Source organism: Coregonus clupeaformis, chromosome 20 (assembly GCF_020615455.1).
Source record: "Coregonus clupeaformis isolate EN_2021a chromosome 20, ASM2061545v1, whole genome shotgun sequence".
Classification (NCBI taxonomy): domain Eukaryota; kingdom Metazoa; phylum Chordata; class Actinopteri; order Salmoniformes; family Salmonidae; genus Coregonus; species Coregonus clupeaformis.
Genome location: NC_059211.1, coordinates 56,485,950 through 56,504,423, shown reverse-complemented (window position 1 = coordinate 56,504,423; position 18,474 = coordinate 56,485,950). Strand labels below are relative to the sequence as shown.

The following is an 18,474-nucleotide window of genomic DNA, read 5'->3' as shown; positions in this document are numbered from 1 at the left end:
CCCAGAGTGCAAAGAACCTTGGCGTGACCCTGTCGTTCTCTGCACACATCAAAGCAGTGACTCGCTCCTGCAGGTTCATGCTCTACAACATCCGTAGAGTACTACCCTACCTCACACATGAAGAGGTGCAGGTCCTAATCCAGGCACTTGTCATCTCCCGTCTGGACTACTGCAACTCACTGTTGGCTGGGCTCCCCGCTTGTACCATCAAACCCTGCAACTTATCCAGAATGCTGCAGCCTTCCCAAGTTCTCCTATGTCACCCCGCTCCTCTGTACACTCCACTGGCTTCCAGTCGAAGCTCGCATCCACTACAAGACCATGGTACTTGCCTACAGAGCAGCAAGAGGAACTACCCCCTCCCTACCTTCAGGCTATGCTCAAACCCTACAGTTTTCAACCCCTTGGTAAAAAAAAAAAGAAAAAAGGCAGACATTGAATATCCATTTGAGCATGGTGAAGTTATTAATTACACTTTGGATGGTGTATCAATACTGTACACCCAGTCACTACAAAGATACAGGCGTCCTTCCTAACTCAGTTGCAGGAGAGGAAGGAAGCCGCTCAGCGAGGCCAATGGTGACTTTAAAATAGTTACAGAGATTAATGGCTGTGATAGGAGAAAACTGAGGATGGATCAACAACATTGTAGTTACTCCACAATACTAACCTAAAGTACAGAGTGAAAAGAAGGAAGCCTGTACAGCAGGGTTCTTCAATTCCGGTCCTGGAGGGCCGGAAACACTTCTGTTTTTTATTTCTACCTGATAGTTAATTGCACTCACCTGGTGTCCCAGGTCTGAATTAGCCCCTGATTAGAAGGGAGAGGATGAAAACAGAGGTGTTCCTGCCATCCAGGACCGGAATTGAAGAACCCTGCTGTACAGAATAAAAAATATTCCAAAACATGCATCCTGTTTGCAATAAGGCACTAAAGTAAAACTGCATCAAATGTGGCAAAGAAATTAACTATATGTCCTGAATACAAAGCATTATATTTAGGGCAAATCCAACACATCACGGAGTACCACTCTTCATAATTTCCAAGCATGGTGGTGGCTGCATCATGTTATGGGTAAGCTTGTCAACGGCAAGGACTAGGGAGTTTTCTTTTTTGATAAAAAGAAACGGAATAGAGATAAGCACAGGCAAGATTTCTAGAGAGATTCTAGAGAAAACCTGGTTCAGTCTACGTTCCAACAGACACTGGGAGAAAAATTCACCTTTCACCAGGACAATAACCTAAAACGCAAGGCCAAATATACACTGGAGTTTCTTACCAAGACGACATTGAATGTTCCTGATTGGCCCAGTTACAGTTTTGACTTAAATCGGCTTGAAAATCTATGGCAAGCCTTCAAAGTGGCTGTCTAGCAATGATCAACTATACACATTTTTAAAGAATGTGCAACATTTGTACAATCCAGGTGTGCAAAGCTCTTAGAGACTTACCCAGAAAGACTCACAGCTGTAATTGCTGCCAAAGGTGATTCTAACATGTGTGAATACTTATGTGAATGAGATATTTCTGTATTTAATTTTCAATACATTTGCAAACATTTCTAAAAACATGTTTTCACTTAGTCATTATGGGGTATTGTGTGTAGATGGGTGAGAGCAAGAATTTTGAATTTAGGCTGTAAGACAACACAATATGGAATAAGTGAAGGGGTATGAATACTTTCTCGAAGGCACTGTATGTCTGATTTCCCCTCTTTGAGAGGGAACTGGTATTATCTGGGGTGAAACCTCAGCTCAACATACAGAGCTCAACAGATTAGCTAAAGCTCTAAATGTGTTTCTCTATCTCGTTTCTCCGTCCAACGCGCACTGAGACAGTACTCACCCCTTCCAGTAGGTTTGCTGGTGCGGTCCCGTGAGCCAGTCAGAGTCCTGGATGAGAAAATCCTGTCCAGTCACTGTACTTCTCTTTGATGGCTACAAGACAGAACAGAGAGAGAGATAGATGGTCAAATATACTGTGCATGCAAAACCCTACATGACAATGCACTTACATCCCTATTAGCACCAGGCTAAGCAGTGAACAACAGTGGAAAACAGTTAGCTACAGAACACTGCAGTATAGAGCAGTCCACACAAACAGGTGTTTAGAGAGATACAATGGGAGTATGGTAGAATAAGGCAGGCATGAACGCAGACACATGTATCACCCTCTCCAGAGCCATTTAAACGGCTGGTTCCTGCTCATTTGCATAGGACATGTTTGTTTACTCCACTTTCTGTTTCCCACAGTGCAACAGTAGTGATGTATAATTCATGGTGCATCGTGGGTCTTGATTTGACTTTGACTCCACGCTGACTAGTGACTTCCCACAGGCATACACAGGTCTACCAAAGACAGTACAGTATGAAGATAGGCAGAAAGTGCTTCTCCAATAGAAATCCCCGAACACACTTGTAGGCGATGTCATGGGCGACATTGGCTAGCTAAGCTCATGCATAGAAACATGTCATGGGGGTTTAACGGTCGTCTCGCACCGAACTGCGCATGTGCAGGCCGTCAAATCAAACGCACTCCTTCGATATAAAGTTGTTTTCCACCCTAAAATGTAAACGTTTCAGTTTGTCAATTTCACAAGGTTGGAGTAATACCATGTTCAACTACGTAAGACATTGGCTCGAAACTAGGTTGTGCTTTTAGTTTTCAAGAAAATGAACAACTAAGGCAAGGTGTCAAACTCAATCAGCACAAGGGCCATATTGAAAAAAACTCCAATGATTTTGCGGGCCAGACACTGCCATTTGGCGTGCAGCACATTGGCAGTGCTTGCTGTGACTTGTAGTGCAGCGCATCGCGGGCTCTATGGAAGCAGGCCAAAATGAATTGACAACCTAAGTCATTGCATAATTGGCCCAGCGTCGTCCGGTGTTTGGCCGTGTAGGCGTCATTGTAAATAAGAATTTGTTCTTAACTGACTTGCCTAGTTAAATAAAGGTAAAATAAAAAATAAAAACATTGTGCAGGCCTTGTGTTTGACACTTGTGAACTAAGGAATAATTTTTTACTTCTCTCATTGACTTCTCAACCCCCCAAAACCGGCCTGGTCTGCTTGGTCTGTTTCTACAATTGTTCCCAGAAGTCTTGCGATGATGTTTAGAAACTCTGTGGTTTCTACTAAGTCACACATCTCTCTCAAGCAAAACTAGAGTAATCTATTTTTAAATGACAAATTATTCACCCCTCTCCAAATACATCTAATACTCTAGGTTTACAGTCACTGATTGGACTCGCAAAGATTCAGAGAATATCTGACTCACTGGGGCAAGTTGAAATGAGTCACCGTAGAATGACAAGTGGCCAGCAGTAGCCTATATCATGGAGGATTACACTGCTATCTGTTATTAAGCTAAGCAACACTTAGAAAACAAATAGAATAATTCATTCCTATGGGAGAGAACAGAGGTATTTTTCCCTCATTTTATATTATCCATTAGTATATTCTCTGAAGCCAGATGAGACAGATTTAGAGAAAGTCAATTAATTTTCCTACAAACAAATCTATCTCGGGACATGGCCGATCCGTTTTCCATACATGGTGCAAATACAGTTACAAAGTAATGTCTCTCTGCCCCAGTACATCTCTCCACCACCCCTGGTTAATAATAGTGTTTTTCCTGTCAGAATATTTTCTTTCCCACACACACACACACACACACACACATACACACGGTGCTCCTGATGATCTCCGTGTGCAGAAATAGATAAACTATTTTTACAGATCCTGTTAGATTAGTCATCAAGCCATTCAGAATAGGCCACAGAGCAGAATGCAGGCTGCCCTTCCGCCATCTGAACTTCAGCCCCTCCCCTCTCTCCCTCCCTCCTTTTTCTGTTCTACCTCCTGCTCCCTCCGGTCCAGAGTGTAGTTACAGTACTAGTTTGCATGTAAATAATACACAAAAAATATATATATATATATATATCTTGCCCATCCTCCAGGCGATAGACTGAGGCAAATCCTGACTTCCACAAAACAATAACTGCATAATTTACTTTGAAGAGAACCCCCTCTCCCCTTTTTCGATCTTTCGTCTTCTCCCTCCCCCAATCCTCTCCTCTCTCCTTCTCTCTCTCCTCTCCTTGATTTTTTGCTATACTTGGAGACATCCAAATAAATATCCACCATACAAAAAATATCTGATTTGCATATCCAACAACAAGACATTGTGTAAACAGACAGTGAAGGCTAATTCAAAAGCTTATTTAAGATAATCAAAGTGATTATTAAAAAAGAACAAGTCTGGCCTGTATCATGGCAGGGAGGGATGTTTTATATGTGATCACAGCAGTACAGCAGATTCTAATCAAGGTTAATGGGACCAAATTAGACTGTTTATTCTCAGTCTAACTCTACAGTGCTTATCTAGTCATTATTATTACAGTGGCATTGTAAACCACACTATCTACTAAGTCTCCAGGGATCCTGTAAGACTGAATTAATAGTATAACCATAGACCATATATCAGGGTTTAATATCTATGAGTGTAACAATCTAATAATTTACTGCTAGTACATACAGTGAGGGAAAAAAGTATTTGTTCCCCTGCTGATTTTGTACGTTTGCCCACTGACAAAGACATGATCAGTCTATAATTTTAATGGTAGGTTTATTTGAACAGTGAGAGACAGAATAACAACAAACAAAAATCCAGAAAAACGCATGTCAAAAATGTTATAAATTGATTTGCATTTTAATGAGGGAAATAAGTACTTGACCCCTCTGCAAAACATGACTTAGTACTTGATGGCAAAACCCTTGTTGGCAATCACAGAGGTCAGACGTTTCTTGTAGTTGGCCACCAGGTTTGCACACATCTCAGGAGGGATTTTGTCCCACTCCTCTTTGCAGATCTTCTCCAAGTCATTAAGGTTTTGAGCCTGACGTTTGGCAACTCGAACCTTCAGCTCCCCTCCACAGATTTTCTATGGGATTAAGGTCTGGAGACTGGCTAGGCCACTCCAGGACCTCCCAATGTGCTTCTTCTGAGCCACTCCTTTGTTGCCTTGGCCATGTGTTTTGGGTCATTGTCATGCTGGAATACCCATCCACGGACCCATTTTCAATGCCCTGGCTGAGGGAAGGAGGTTCTCACCCAAGATTTGACAGTACATGGCCCCGTCCATCGTCCCCTTTGATGCAGGAAGTTGTCCTGTCCCCTTAGCAAAAAAACACCCCAAAGCATAATGTTTCCACCTCCATGTTTGACGGTGGGGATGGTGTTCTTGGGGTCATAGGCAGCATTCCTCCTCCTCCAAACATGGCGAGTTGAGTTGATGCCAAAGAGCTCGATTTTGGTCTCCATCTGACCACAACACTTTCACCCAGTTCTCCTCTGAATCATTCAGATGTTCATTGGCAAACTTCAGACGGGCCTGTATATGATTTCTTGAGCAGGGGGACCTTGCGGGCGCTGCAGGATTTCAGTTCTTCACGGCGTAGTGTGTTACCTATCGTTTTCTTGGTGACTATGGTCCCAGCTGCCTTGAGATAATTGACAAGATCCTCCAGTGTAGTTCTGGGCTGATTCCTCACCGTTCTCATGATCATTGCAACTCCACGAGGTGAGATCTTGCATGGAGCCCCAGGCCGAGGGAGAGTTGACAGTTCTTTTGTGTTTCTTCCATTTGGCGAATAATCGCACCAACTGTTGTCACCTTCTCACCAAGCTGCTTGGCGATGGTCTTGTAGCCCATTCCAGCCTTGTGTAGGTCTAAAATCTTGTCCCTGACATCCTTCGGGAGCTCTTTGGTCTTGGCCATGGTGGAGAGTTTGGAATCTGATTGATTGATTGCTTCTGTGGACAGGTGTCTTTTATACAGATAAGAAACTGAGGATTAGGAGCACTCCTTTTAAGAGTGTGCTCCTAATCTCAGCTTGTTACCTGTATAAAAGACACCTGGGAGCCAGAAATCTTTCTGATTGAGAGAGGGTCAAATACTTAATTTCCCTCATTAAATGTGAATCAATTTATAACATTTTGACATCCTTTTTCTGGATTTTTTGTTATTCTGTCTCTCACTGTTCAAATAAACCTACCATTAAAATTATAAACTGATCATTTCTTTGTCAGTGGGCAAACGTACAAAATTAGCAGGGGGATCAAATACTTTTTTCCCTCACTGTAAGTACCCCATTGTTTAACCAGGTGGGTTGTTGACAACAAACTACCTTCTAGAAAAAAAGCCAAAATACACAAAGTGGAAAGACTAATCAACAGCAGACATGCAGGTGAATGTAATTCATAGTCAGAAATGTAGCTCCGTAGTCACTGAATAACAGCCAACAGGACAGACAGACACCTCTCTGTTCTGATAGGCTAAATCATGTGTAGGTGTTTTACGACGGGGAGACGCACTAGCTTGTGATGATGTTAACCATTAACGTAAAGCCATGTTGATGAGAAGTCAGGAGGGGAATAAGAGACAGGCATGAAATATGAATTAACTCAGAGACGTGTTTACAGTAAGTGCGGTGAATTTACTGCCCCCAGGACATAAGGGGGTTTAGAGTGTGTATGAGGAGTGGGTGTGTGTGTGTGTGTGTGTGTGTGTAGGTGGGGTGGGGCATTTGTAAATTGCTGCTATAATGACATGCTTGGCTAAACCTAATAGCACCTGGCTAGGTAGAGAAAAAGACTGCCCTCTAAAGACTGCCCTCTAAAAGACTGTCTCACACTAAATACATCCAGCACTAGTTATATAATCATTCTGAAAATGGAGACAAGCAAATGAGATTGGGATATGGGACTACACCCATCCACACCATACTACACACACACACACACACACACACACAAAGCAAATACAAAGCTGTTGCAAATCAGGTGGTGGAGATGGGAGGATTGGTAATTTGGGTATCAAATCAGTCCTGGCCTGCTCTTTCTGAGTGCCTTGTGTTAACTTGGCTCGTCTTTGACCAGGATGATGCGTGTGTGTAGTCCTTCCTGCCAACTAAGGATTAACTCATGCACTATTAAGGACAGAGGCAGGTCACACACACACACACACACACACACACACACACACACACACACACACACAGCTGTAAGCCTGAGCCCCATCTCAGAGCCTCATCTCTAGCAGGTCCTGGCAGGAAGGAGTGAGTGTGGCGAATGCATTATGCAAATGACCTCTGTGGGGTTCTGAGAGCAGCGCTGTTATCACATGACTAAACTTGTGATACACTCAAAGCTCCCACACAAACAGGAATGCAAACAAATATGAAAAGATACACACACACACACAGGGCTTGCATATGCAGCCAAATATTTTGCTGTGCGAAATTTGCTGTGCGAAATTGGAAAAATGTAAAGCGTAACAATATTTAGCTGCACATTTCTCAAACAAGACAGGCTGAAGCCCTGCCCCCTGTCACTCAACAGGCAGGCAGCACATAGACAGCTCCCTCCACGCTGTGCCTGTTTCTCTCAGCATGCACTCAACAGATTGTTCCAAAACAACAACAATGCTGCTCAGTGGGCGGCTCCTGAAAAATTCTCAGGGGGCAATTTTTCTGATGATTTAGGTGACCTACACACATTTTAAAAAAGATATGTCCAGCAACAACATGAAGACAGGGCAGCATATAAGTCAATACCATGGAAGCATTTCATTGACTGATCTCAAAAGTGTTGGCTTACCAGGGTTGGTGGAGCCCTCAGTTTCATCTTTGCCTCGCAAAGCTAACTCAAACACTCCGCAAAAACTTCACACACTGGATTAGCGGCGGAGGATGTGGCGGTTCTTGCTAATGTCGTAGTAAATATATTTGTTATAGTGAATATGGAATATGATATGTTGAGTAAAATGTTGTGCTAAGATCTATTTAGGTCAGGAGCTGGTTATAAGTTCTGTTCCTATCCAATAACAATGGACAAAAGGGTCCTATCTTGTCAGCCAAGGACAACACCCACGTATAGGCCTCTCAGTTCTTCCAACTCACGAGTTCTTGCTCTGAGGACACACACACACACACACACACACACATCATCACTGTTAAACACACACACACACACACACACACACACACACACACACACACACACACACACATCATCACTGTTAAACACACACACACACACACACACACAAAAATCCCCTCTCTTAGGCTGAACATTTGAAGACAGAGAACCCGACTCAGAGCCAATGCAACAGTGACAGTAGCCTGGAGGGGACCTCGCCCAACTCATCAGGACCAATCAGAAGATCAGAACTACTAGATTCAACCTACTTCATTTATTGCATAAAATGTCTGCACAGCACACAATGTTTCGGGCTCTCTTCAGATAATAATAATAATAATAATAATAATAATATGCCATTTAGCAGACGCTTTTATCCAAAGCGACTTACAGTCATGCGGTGCATACATTTTTGTGTATGGGTGGTCCGGGGGATCGAACCCACTACCTTGGCGTTACAAGCGCCGTGCTCTACCAGCTGAGCTACAGAAAGTGATACTCATGGATGCGCATCGCAATTGTAAAATGTCAACACAATTGGAGACACCACGTCATTTTGGAGACATGTTATTGACAGTAAACTATTGTAGATGCGACTGCTAACTAAATAAAACATTTTAGCGGCTAGCTAATCATCTTAGCTAAATGTGGGGGCAAACAATTCAGTTATTTACCGTTAATTTGAGGGATTGGGGGCGAAATAAATCGAGTTACATAGTGATACTTTACGATATACTGTATTGACAATATCGCAATATTTTAGCGCTAGTTGGCTGTACCTGCACCAAAACACCATTATTGTTCCTTCATAGCTTGTTCTCAATCTTTTCACATTGGGAGCCAATTTGTTTTCAGCACTTTTATTTCCATGACTGATCAAAACTCGTTCTCATGGCTTTCTGATCCCTGCAACAGACATATGGTGCGAATAAAATCACAGTATCGAATCGCAATACGTATAGAATCATGAGACTCGCAATGCATATATCTTATCGTGAGGTTCCTGGCAATTCCCAGCCCAAGTTCATTTGCCACAACAAATCTCTTCGCTAGCAAACGCTGATGTCTTCTCCCAAAAACGGCAAATGTCTCCAGCAATGTTTACTTTTTTGACGTTCTATGGCATCTCCACTTTCCAAGCATATATGACCACATGTAATATTTTGGTAAGTGATGCAAATAGTGAACTATGTAGGGACAGGATGTAAAATATATGTAGCTGCAGCAATTTATCTTATCTGATATGTAAGTAATGGGGCTTAATGTATAGCTCCCTAAGAGTTTGATTGAACGGGTTCGTGCACGCGCGATTCCAGATATCTTTACCTCTGAATAAACTGCCTTTATTATACCCTATCCACCCTGTCCAAAGTCTCTACTTGGTCTCAGTTCTCCAGTAAACTTGTGATTATCAACACTAACCTCATCGTTGTGGCGAGTGGACAGCTAGCCTGTATCCCCTCATCCAGTTGAGTGGCAATGTTCTTTTTTCGTTAGTACCAATTTTTTGGAAAATCCTCGGGTGTAGGACTTCTCCGCCTTTAGTAGAAACCTGTTGAATTATTAAATTTGGTCTGGGAGGTCCTAATTGTTTCGTGCGAATTTATCTTGATTTGTTCGCCACAAAAAGGAACTTCTTTCAAAGACACAATCGAAGTTGCACTGAAGGCTAGCCATTTTTACAGTAGTAGTGAATTGATTGAGGCTACTACCCGGTCTTTCTTAGTTACGTCCATGGTTACGTTACGTATGACGAAAGTGCAGTGCAAGCCCTCAGACACCCATAGAGATTGTATTGAAAGCTCTGAAATTTGAAAAAAAAATAGATTTTACATGGGAGTCTATGACAGACTTCTGGGCGATTTTCAACCTGACTGAAATCGCCCAAAAAAGGGGGTGGCCATTTGAAGACCGACTTTAGCCTGATTGGACATTTAGTGGCAGATCAGACCAGACACGATCTAGATTACAACACTGATAACTACTGTTGCCGTGATATAATTGATTAGAAAAAATCCCTTCCTTTTCCCCGCTTTGGCAGTGCGGTCGCCCATATCGCCGCTATTGAACACACACGCCCCTGATGCTGCTTTCCACATTGCTTCTAAATATGAATCCACATCTTCTCCTATTATAATAATAGTTTGTGAATCTTGCTCTTTGCAAAACGCCAGTTAGTTAGTCTAAGGAAACTGGCATGTGCCTAAAGCTCATCGTTAATGCTACCTTTACCTAAATGCACTAGCTAGGGCAAAAGCAACGTTAGCTCTAATACAGGCTGCTACCAGTGATGGTGTAGATCAGCATGTTGTTTGTGCAAAGAGCATGGTTCTGAATCAGATAGCCTATTCTAAACTCTTTGTCTAATATAACTATGCATTTATTCAAATGCTATTAGGTACCCTGGGAAACACTGACCAGCACTTTGGTTCCTACCCTGTCATAAATCCTACCTAATTTGTTGTCATGCCAAACACCAACCATAGAATTAGAATAATCATTATATTTCTATGATTCCAAACCGCTCACCGAAGTGTTTTAATCACACTGAACAAGAAGCCAGATGGGGAGGTCCTGGGCTGGCATGGTTACACAAGTCTGCGGTTGTGAGGCCGGTTGGACGTACTGCCAAATTCTCTAAAACGATGTTGGAGGTGGCTTATGGTAGCGAAATGAACATTCAATTCTATGGCAACAGCTCTGGTGGATATTCCTGCAGTCAGCAAGCCAATTGCATTCTCCCTCAAAACTTGAGACATCTGTGGCATTGTGTTGTGTGACAAAACTGCACATTTTAGAGTAGTGCGCCTAACTTCACCAGTGCTACCAATATATTTTTTTAATTTAGAGCCCTGCACACACACACACACACTGGTAATTCTGAGTAGGAATCTTGGTGAATTCTGAGAATTGTTGTAGAATGTGCCGAGCTGGCAGTGTCAGCCATGTCTAGACAAGCTAAGATCCTAGGCTGAGACACCTGCTGTCCAGTGGAAAACCGTCTGAGAGTTTCATGTTCGTAATACACACTGGTGGAACAGGAAGATGATATGCACATCCTAAACTTGAGTATACCGGTGCTAGGATAAAAAATTATGAGTCATTCTTGAATTGCGATGGTAAATGCTGTTCCTTGACTTTGGCACCATGCAAAAACAATTTAAAATGACAAAAACATAACAAATAACACTTTCTGTTTTATTTAACTGTTATTTATTAAGAAAACATTTGTTTATTAGGTACACCACCCCGTTCACGAAAATGGTTCACTCCTAGACAGTGTGTCACGTGGCCGTGGCTTGCTATATAAAGTAGGCAGACAGCCATCGAGGCATTCAGTTACTATTCGATTGAACGTTAGAATGGGAATAACTAGTGACCTAAGCGACTTTGAGCATGGTATGAACGTCTGTGCCAGGCGCACCAGTTCTAGCATCTCCAGAAACGGCCCGGCCTCTTGGGCTTTTCACACATGACATGTCTAAGGTTTACCGAGAATGGTGCAACAAACAAAAACATCCAGTCAGCGCAGTCCTGTGGGCATCAGCTCACTGATGAGAGAGGTCGAAGGAGAACGCAAGAATCGTGCAAAATAACAGGCGGGCCACAAACAGGGCAAATAACGGCGCAGTACAACAGTGGTGTGCAGAATGGAATGCACAACTTCGTCGGTCCTTGCCACGGATGGGCTATTGCAGCAGATCACACCGGGTTCCACTCTATCAGCTAAAAACAATAAGAAGCAGCTCCAGTGGGCACGCAATCCCGGTTCTGTTTCGTCATGCTGATGGCAGGATTTGCCGTGAAGCAGCATGAGTAAAGTAAAGATACCTTAATAGAAAAATTACTCAAGTAAAGTCAAAGTCACCCAGTAAAAATCCTACTTGAGTAAAAGTCTAAAAGTATTTGGTTTAAAAAATACTTAGTATCAAAAGTAAATGTAATTGCTAAAATATATACTAAGTAAAAGTATAAATAATTTTAAATTCCTTATTTTAAGCAAACCAGACTGCACCATTTTCTTGTTTTTATTTATTTATAGATAACACTAATTTACAAACGAAGCATGTGTTTAGTGAGTCCGCCAGATAAGAGGCAGTAGGGATGACCAGGGATGTTCTCTTGAATTAGACCATTTCTCCTGTCCTGCTAAGCATTCAAAATGTAACGAGTACTTTTGGGTGGCAGGGAAAATGTATGGAGTAAAAAGTACACCACTGACACAGACACACACGTTTCTAAAGTTATATTCTAACTCTGCCCCCTCATCTCTCTCCTCTCCAGTTAAGACAGAGCCTATAAACAACAGTGAGACTGACTACCACATAATGTGTGTATGTAGGTCCTTTTATACTGCAAACACATCTATTTGTATGCATTGTAGAAACTACTGGAGGCTAGCAAATTGTCTTGTCCCACTGGTGACGTGTAGAGGTGTAGTGACATGGTTTGGAGATTTAGAGATAGATAAGCCTATATATTATTTTGAATAATGAACAAAAGTATTTAATATATTGTATAGATCAACAAAACAAGGAAGGCTATTAAAATACTTTCTTTTTTAAACTAGTATAATGTGTGTCCATCAGTTTTATGTTATTGGTGTTACCACCTTGAAATCACTGATTACAAGGACCTTGAGCATTCTCTCCAGTGGCAAACTGTTATCGTGGAGGGGTCTATATTAAATAAACGTATTAGTATATCACACCCTGTTAGTATGTCATACATTTGAGGATTCCATTAATAATTTGGTGTCTAAATCCAAAGTGTCACTTGGTATTAGTCAATTTAAAATGAAAGGAAATAACATGAGCAAAATGATGAATCATATCACTGTAAATAATTTTTAAAGGATTGATGACCTTAGATTTGAGAATTTGTGGCCTCTATATTCCCGAAAATCCTAATTGACCTAAAATGTATATTTGATGTTACCAAAATGTCATGCCCAAATGCCACCGTAATTCAAGAACCCCCCTAATACAGATATAAATGAGGCCAGCACACTTCTAACATCTATCCCTCCAAAATAATAGGTGGTGGAGAGGTGCAGAAATGGGGAAATACAGAGGGCAATGCAGAAAGACGTGGGGGGTATAAGAGTCAAACAAACTCTGAAGCAACTTCCTGTAAGCTGACAGGAAGGAGGAAAAGGAAGCACACATGCAATGCTGAGAAGGTTAGTGATTTGCAGAATCCTTGGGACGTCCCTACCCTAAACCCTAACCCTAACCCTAACCCCTACCCTACCCTTAACCTAACCATAACCTTAACAAAAACCCTACCTAACCCTAATAACCGTTTTAAATGCCAACTTCGATGGGGTGACGTCAGAGTTGGACGTCCCAAGGATCCCATTTAAACTTTTTCTTGCTGAGAAGAAACATTGGTCCATGTTAGCAGTTAACAGCTACCTAGAGCCAGCAGGCAGGCAGGCGAGTTAGTCAGGAAGACTGATAGGGCTGCTTACCTTTTCTTAGGTAAACGTTATCTGAGAAACAGAAAGAAATAAAGGTAACTGTAACATAGAAACACACAAACACACACACACACACACACACACACGCATCACAACGCATACACTCACTTTGCTTGGCATGATGCAAGAGGCTTGATGACAAATAGCAGTGAAGGAGAAAATCACTGTAATTTGATCAATTATAGCATGAAGGAGAAAACATGAAGAGGAAAGGTTGTCTAAATTTAACCTAATATTACTTTCCCAGCTTAGTGAAACATACTACAGCCTTCCACTCCCCACCTGTTCCTCTTCTGCAAATACATTAGGTCTGCCAGCCCTATTCACTAAGCCGTATACAGTAGCTAGCAAACACACATACACTCACACCAACAGTCTGTGTCCACCTCTCATGTAAACCCTTATTATAGACAAACCAATAAACACAACATCTCTTGAGTCAAATCTAAACGAGAGAGTGTGTGTGTGTGCAATGGTGTGTGTTAACTACCCAGTCCCTTGGGTGTCATCTAACCCACTAAACATGCACGGTTATTACAGAGTCCATTTCATAGCCATTCAGTCCCCTCACCCCATCAGGTCTCTGCCAACACAGAGATACTCTCTTTTTCTCTTGTGGCCACTCATGCTCCAGTGTATGTGTTAAAAGATCAATTAAAGCTACATAAAAATCAAGCACATTTTATCCCCCACTGCTGCAGTTTCTATAGGCCTTTTATATATATTTGTACACTGTCCTATTTTTCCCCCGAAGTGAGATTTGCCACCAGGTAAAGATTGCGGTGTGAAAATAAAGTCAATTAGAAGCAAATTCAGCTATTGTCTCCTTGACAACAAAAATGCTCCCAAAAATCACCATAACTAAATCTGTTATGGAGGGTGAGTAATGTCGGATGAGATGATCCGTGGTGTGAAAATACCTTTTCTAGAACGACACTGAAAGGAGGATGCTAAATTATAGATGCTAAATTATAGATGGCATTTATTTTGACAAGCTTTGGAAGGGGTGAAAGAGAAGGATCGGGGGTTGGAAGGGAGAAAGTCATGCTAGTTAGAGCAGTAGAGGTGGAGAAAGGGTGACTTGCTTTATTTACCGTGGCTAATATTACATGAGGTTAAATTTAGCGTGTGTGTGTGTGTGTATGTGGGGTGTGTGCGTTCAACAAACTAAACAAGCTAAATAAACAAATCACATTATGAGCAACCTCGTGTTCATCCGAGTCTACCTTGAATTAAAGTTGCTGAATGTATTTGGGTGTCAGTTGTGTGTTTCTGTGGGCAGGTTTGACTGGACAGTGCAGTCAACTGTTGTGTGTTGGCTTGACTAGGCAGAATGAGCTCACTCTCTTATTGACTCACATGGGCCGGGCAGGGGAGAGTGTCATAACAGGCTGTGTGTGTGTCTGTCTGTCTTGGGACAGGCTGCACTGTCTGTCTATGTGAACAGGTTATATTGGGGTCTCTACAAGCTGCAGGTATTTTATTATACTATGAGGTCTGGTAAAGTCCAGCTACAGGTGTTTTATTATACTATGAGGTCTGGTAAAGTCCAGCTACAGGTGTTTTATTATACTATGAGGTCTGGTAAAGTCCAGCTACAGGTGCTTTATTATACTATGAGGTCTGGTAAAGTCCAGCTACAGGTATTTTATTATACTATGAGGTCAGGTAAAGTCCAGCTACAGGTGTTTTATTATACTATGAGGTCAGGTAAAGTCCAGCTACAGGTGCTTTATTATACTATGAGGTCTGGTAAAGTCCAGCTACAGGTGTTTTATTATACTATGAGGTCTGGTAAAGTCCAGCTACAGGTGCTTTATTATACTATGAGGTCTGGTAAAGTCCAGCTACAGGTGCTTTATTATACTATGAGGTCTGGTAAAGTCCAGCTACAGGTGCTTTATTATACTATGAGGTCTGGTAAAGTCCAGCTACAGGTATTTTATTATACTATGAGGTCTGGTAAAGTCCAGCTACAGGTGCTTTATTATACTATGAGGTCAGGTAAAGTCCAGCTACAGGTGTTTTATTATACTATGAGGTCAGGTAAAGTCCAGCTACAGGTGTTTTATTATACTATGAGGTCTGGTAAAGTCCAGCTACAGGTGTTTTATTATACTATGATGTCAAGTAAAGTCCAGCTACAGGTGTTTTATTATACTATGAGGTCTGGTAAAGTCCAGCTACAGGTGTTTTATTATACTATGATGTCAAGTAAAGTCCGCTACAGGTGTGTGTTCAGTATAATTCCTCAAGTATAAAAAATGAGCAATAAAGCCACAGATGAAGAGGGTGTGTTTATTCACTATAGACTAAGATGTGTATATTCACGTGTAAAACGCACATGTAAAGGTGTGTGTGATCAAATATCATCTCACAGCTCCAGGTGTGTGTGTGTGTATGTGTGTGTGTGTGCATGCGAGTTCCCAGGTGGTGCCCCTACCTTCAGGGGGTTGGAGGGTCTTGTTGTTCTGGGAGCACCAGCCTACTGGGTGGAGTTCAGCGGTCATGACATCACACCAGAAGTCGGCCTTGCGGTCATCTCCGTAGCCCACTGAAGCGCAGCAGCAGCAGCTGGCCGAGGTGGTGACGATGGTGGCCACCCAGTAGGTGTCTGGGCTGCTCTTATTGGCCACTTCCAGCTTCATCCCCCGGCTGGAAGCTACTCTGTAGGCTGATGTCCACCTGCGAGGACCAATCAGGAGCACCACGTCACACAAGAGCCCGCCCTCACTTACACTGATAGGTGAGCTTGATTATAATGGGCTTGCACTTAGTAGGTAAATCAAGTGCATTGGGCAAGATAAAGCACATCTATACATTGACGTTCTAAAGTGAATTACATCACAGGTCTACATGCAAAATGAGGGACGTCTGACTGGCTCGCTGAGCCATGATTGACAGAGTAAAACACAGGTGGGCCACAGGTAATGAACAGGTATGACACAGGGATTTCTAAAGCTCCCCACCCACACTACCTGTTTATTCAACCACTTTGAATATTCTAAACAATCTGGCCTTTACGGACAGTGACTCACAGAGAGAACATGAGGGGGAGAGAGCAAGAGATAGAGCACATATCTAAAAGGGCTAGTGTACCAGGAAATTGATAATGTAATGTGTTTCAACCATAGCCACAGGCTGCACTCACACTAACACATATCTAAAACCCATTATATAACACACAAACACATGCACGCGACACACACTGCCTGTGTTACTGGAAAAAGCCAACATCTTAGAACTAAAACAATGCAAATGGCCTCATGACTTCCTGATAGAAACAAAAAGCAACTATGCTGTATCACACTGGATGGCTTATGTAAGAGAGGCAGAGAAACAGAGCGAGACAGACAGAGAAACAGACTGACAGAGAGACAGAACGAGACAGACAGAGAAACAGACTGACAGAGACAGAACGAGACAGACAGAGAAACAGACTGACAGAGAGACAGAACGAGACAGACAGAGAAACAGACTGACAGAGACAGAACGAGACAGACAGAGAAACAGACTGACAGAGAGAAAGAAAGAGAGAGACCGAGAGAAAGAAAGAGAGCGACCCCACAAGGAATCACTGTTTCAATTGGCACTAGGTCTGTTGAGAGCATGAGAGATATTTCACTATTTCACAGAAATCAATGCTAAATAAAAAATAAAATACAAATAAATAACAGAAATACCTTATTTACATAAGTATTCAGACCTTTTGCTATGAGACTCAAATTGAGCTCAGGTGCATACTGTTTCCATTAATCATCCTTGAGTTGTTTCTACAACTTGATTGGAGTCCACTCTGTGGTAAATTCAATTGATTGACATTGGAAAGGCATACACCTGTCTATATAAGGTCCCACAATTGACAGTGAATGTCAAGAGCAAAAACCAAGCAATGAGGTTGAAGGAATTGTCCGTAGAGCTCCGAGACAGGATTGTGTCGAGGCACAGATCTGGGGAAGGGTACCAAAAAATATCTGTGTAGATTGATGAGGGGGAAAAAACAATTTCATCAATTTTAGAATAAGGCTGTAACGTAACAAAATGTGGAAAAAGTCAAGGGGTCTGAATACTTTCGAATGCACAGACGCAACAATGAGAGAACAGGGTATGTCATCTCTGGTATAGGCGAGTCTCCGTCAACAGCAGTGACTCTGAATATGTACAGTGGGGAAAAAAAGTATTTAGTCAGCCACCAATTGTGCAAGTTCTCCCACTTAAAAAAGATGAGAGGCCTGTAATTTTCATCATAGGTACACGTCAACTATGACAGACAAATAGAGGAGAGAATTTCCATAAAATCACATTGTAGGATTTTTTTATGAATTTATTTGCAAATTATGGTGGAAAATAAGTATTTGGTCACCTACAAACAAGCAAGATTTCTGGCTCTCACAGACCTGTAACTTCTTCTTTAAGAGGCTCCTCTGTCCTCCACTCGTTACCTGTATTAATGGCACCTGTTTGAACTTGTTATCACGTATAAAAGACACCTGTCCACAACCTCAAACAGTCACACTCCAAACTCCACTATGGCCAAGACCAAAGAGCTCTCAAAGGACACCAGAAACAAAATTGTAGACCTGCACCAGGCTGGGAAGACTGAATCTGCAATAGGTAAGCAGCTTGGTTTAAAGAAATCAACTGTGGGAGCAATTATTAGGAAATGGAAGACACACAAGACCACTGATAATCTCCCTCGATCTGGGGCTCCACGCAAGATCTCACCCTGTACGGTCAAAATGATCACAAGAACGGTGAGCAAAAATCCCAGAACCACATGGGGGACCTAGTGAATGACCTGCAGAGAGTTGGGACCAAAGTAACAAAGCCTACCATCAGTAACACACTACGCCGCCGAGGGACTCAAATCCTGCAGTGCCAGACGTTTCCCCCTGCTTAAGCCAGTACATGTCCAGGCCCGTCTGAAGTTTGCTAGAGTGCATTTGGATGATCAGAAGAGGATTGGGAGAATGTCATATGGTCAGATGAAACCAAAATATAACTTTTTG

The 18,474-nt window shown here is 42.2% G+C and overlaps 1 long non-coding RNA gene across 1 annotated transcript; it reads right to left on the bottom strand.

Moving 5' to 3' along the window:
- Positions 1 to 1,908: 1,908 nt before the first annotated feature.
- On the bottom strand, positions 1,909 to 15,964 carry LOC123481439. Its single transcript, XR_006657109.1, has 3 exons — positions 15,909 to 15,964; positions 13,457 to 13,477; positions 1,909 to 1,938 (listed from the first exon to the last, which is right to left on the bottom strand). It is a non-coding gene; the product is annotated as an uncharacterized LOC123481439 (long non-coding RNA).
- Positions 15,965 to 18,474: the final 2,510 nt, after the last annotated feature.